Source organism: Leucoraja erinacea, chromosome 27 (assembly GCF_028641065.1).
Source record: "Leucoraja erinacea ecotype New England chromosome 27, Leri_hhj_1, whole genome shotgun sequence".
NCBI lineage: Eukaryota > Metazoa > Chordata > Chondrichthyes > Rajiformes > Rajidae > Leucoraja > Leucoraja erinaceus.
In genome coordinates, this window is record NC_073403.1 from 7,296,371 (window position 1) to 7,300,072 (window position 3,702).

Genomic DNA, 3,702 nt, shown 5'->3' on the forward strand with positions numbered 1-3,702 from the left:
AAAACCAATCTTAAAACACATTTATATTCTTTGGCTTTTGACCCTGCGTGAGACTTTGCTCCTGTTTTAGTGTTTTTAATGCTTATTTATTTATTTATTTATTAATTTTTTTTACAATTGCTTTTATCTCTCTTTTAATGTTTTTATTGTCGTGTAATAATTTTTTGTCCATGATTAGTCATGTACAGCACTTTGTTGCAACAGTGGTTGTTTTTAAAGTGCTCTATAAATAAAGTTTAATAGGCCCCGACCACGGGTGAACATCTGGGAAGATCGGAGGGGAGGCTGGCTGGACTATGGTACCTTCCTCAACTTTGGTGCCACTGTGGGGTTGTGTTGTGGTTATGTTGTGTCGTGGACTTCTGTGTTTGTGCTTTTTTTTAAATTTTAATATGTTTTTATTATTTATCATTTCTTTATTTTTTATGATACTTGACTGTAAGGAAAATTTATTTTGTTGTCTCTAATATGAGACAATGACAATAAATACAATACATTACAATACAATTATACCTTTGCCCTCTGGTTTTTGATTCCCCTACTCTGGGGAAAAGTCTCTGTGCATCTCCCCTATGTATTCCCTTTATGATCTTACACATCTCTCTATAAGATCACCCCCTCAGTTTCCTGCACTCCAAGGAATAAAGTGCGAGCCCGCCCAACCTTTTCCGACAGCTCCAGGCCCTTGAGTACTGGCAACATCCTCATAAATCATCTCTGCACTCTTCCAGCTTAACAGTATCTTCGCTGTAACAGGGTGACCAAAACAGAACACCATACTCCAAATGCGGCCTCACCAATGTCTTGCAGAACTGTAGCATAACAGCCCAACTTCTATACGTAATATGTTTAAGAAGGAACTGCAGATACTGGAAAATCGAAGGTACACAAAAAAGCTGGAGGAACTCAGCGGGTGCAGCAGCATCTATGGAGCGAAGGAGATAGGCAACGTTTCGGGCTGAAACCCTTCGTTGCCTATTTCCTTCGCTCCATGGATGCTGCTGCACCCGCCGAGTTTCTCGAGCTTTTCTGTGTACCTTCTATACGTAATACCCTGACTGATGAAGGCCAATGTGCTGAAATGAATGAATGAATGAATGAATGAATGAATGAATAAGTTTATTTATTGGCCAAGTATTAATAAAGCCAATTCTGTCAAGGCAGCACTTTGAGACGGTAATCCACGCCTTTGTTACCACTCGGCTGGATTACTGCAATGCATTGTATGTGGGGGTTAGTGGGTCCTCCATCGCCCGTCTCCAGATGGTACAGAATGCAGCTGTAGGTCTTTTAACTGGCACACGTAAACATGAGCACATTTCGCACATTTTAGCCTCACTCCACTGGTTGCCTATTCAGTTTAGGATCCATTTTAAAATTATTTTATTTGCTTTTAAATCCCTGAATGGTCTTGCCCCGCCCTACCTATCTGAGCTTCTACACCCTTATACACCCGCCCGCTCTCTCAGGTCAGATAATCAGCTGCTCCTGAGTGGGCCTAAAACTAAGTGGAAGCTCAGAGGGGACTGTGCCTTTGCTGTGTCGGCACCCAAATTATGGAACGATCTGCCTCTTCACATTAAACAGGTCTCTTCTCTGTCTGTTTTTAAATCACTTCTTAAAACCCATCTCTTCTCCGTGGCCTTTGATACCCAGTAAGATGTCGACTTTATTTATTTACTTGATTTAATTTCTTATTTTTTGATTGCTTTTATTCCGTGGCTATTATTTTTACTCATGTTTTATGTCTTTTAATTTATTGTTGTATTTCATATGTAATTTTTGTATTTCATATGTAATTTTTGCGCCTCATGTGAGCTGTTATGGTGTCTGTTTATGATGTCTTGTTTATTCTTCTGTACAGCACTTTGGTCAACATTGGCTGTTTTAAAGTGCTTAACAAATAAAGTTGGATTGGATTGGATGACTTACTTACTTACTGTCTATTATGCCTCCTGGCATGTAGGGCAGCAAGGAAGGTCCTCCACTCCTGTCTGTTCCGGGCTAGCTTCTGGACACTACCCCAGGTCAGGTCCAGTGTTTTCATTTCCTCCTCTACAGTTCGATGCCAGGTGGTTTTGGGTCTCCCTCTTTTCCTTTTCCCTTCCGTTGTCCAGTGCGGGGGCTATTCTTGGGATGCTGTCTGGTTTTACATTCATCCTCGCATCTGTCGATAGCCCTGGAAGTCCATCACGCCCAGTAGAGTTGATTCCTTCAGTTGCTGTTTCCGTAACATATTTGTTTAACGAGACGGGGTTGTTAGCCCTGTGCTCAACCCCCAACCTGGAGGACCAGTGGATTGCTCCTCGTCTCGCCTCTACCCTTCGACCTGTCCAGCATGGGAGACCCTAACAGGAGACGAATCTCCCGCTGGCATAGCTCTAGGGGGTCACTGAGACACACAAGCTCCCCGACCACTACAAGGTTGCAATCCAATGGGGAGCCAAGTATTCACATACAAGGAATTTGCCTTGGTGCTCCGTCTGCAAGTGACAACATGACGTACACTGACAGTATAGGAATGACACATGAAAGCCTTCTTGACCACCCAATCTACAAGTGCCATCTATCAACCAGAAACATTGACTTTCCATCTTCCTCCACAGATGCTGCCTGACCCGTTCAGCTCCCCAGACCAGTGATCCCCACACATTAACACTATCCTATGCACACTAGGGAAAATTTACATTTATACTAAACCAACTAACCTACAAACCCTGTACGTCTTTGGAGGTCGGGAAGAAACCGGAGATCCCAGAGAAAACCCACGCAGGTCACGGGGAGAACGTACAAACTCCGTACAGACAGCACCCGTAGTCAGGATCGAACTCCAGTCTCCAGCGCTGTGAAGGCAGCAACTCTAGCTTTGCGCCACCATGCCTCCCTAAATATTGTACTTGTACCTGCCTCAACTACTTCCCCTGGCGGCTCGGTCCATGTACCCACCGCTTAGCACATCGCATCAAGCTGTTTAACCAAATAATCCACATGCCTTACGAATGTGGGAGATATCCCACACAGTCACAGGAAGTCAAAGACAGAACTGATTCAATAGCTGTTTCAAGAAACCAGCCCAGACACAATGGGCCGAATGGCTTCCCTCTGTGGCCCGTATTATTTGATTCAAGATCGCTGTGATCTGAACCTTATTAAATAATTTGCATTTTTTGTGATGATTCATTTATCTAATCGATCTTTTTCATTTCTGAATAGAACATTTATCATAAAGAGCGACTGAGTCAGTCGAAATTCTTCTAATGTGAAAGCACATTCACAGTTTCATCGAAAGGAAAACTGCCTCTATACTTTCTGGAGACATTGCAGTGTTACATTTTGCTGCCTTACAGCTCCAGAGACCCGGGTTCGATCCTGACTACGGGTGCTGTCTGGACGGAGATTGTGCGTTCTCCCAGTGACCTGTGTGGGTTTTCTCTGGCTGTTTAGCTTTTAGAGATAGAGTGCGGAAACAGGCCCTTCGGCCCACCGTGTCCGAACCGACCAGTGATCCTGACACATTAACACTGGATCTGGATGTAGTACGCTGAATGGTAGGGTATTCCAATCCCTTGGTGTCTTGAAGAAAAACGAGTTAGAAAGTGCTAATGAAGTGCCGTGCGGAATGAAATAATTTCCAGGTTGGCAGCTTCTGGTAGACGTGCCTACCTTACACACACTAGGGACAATTTTACATTTGCACCAAAC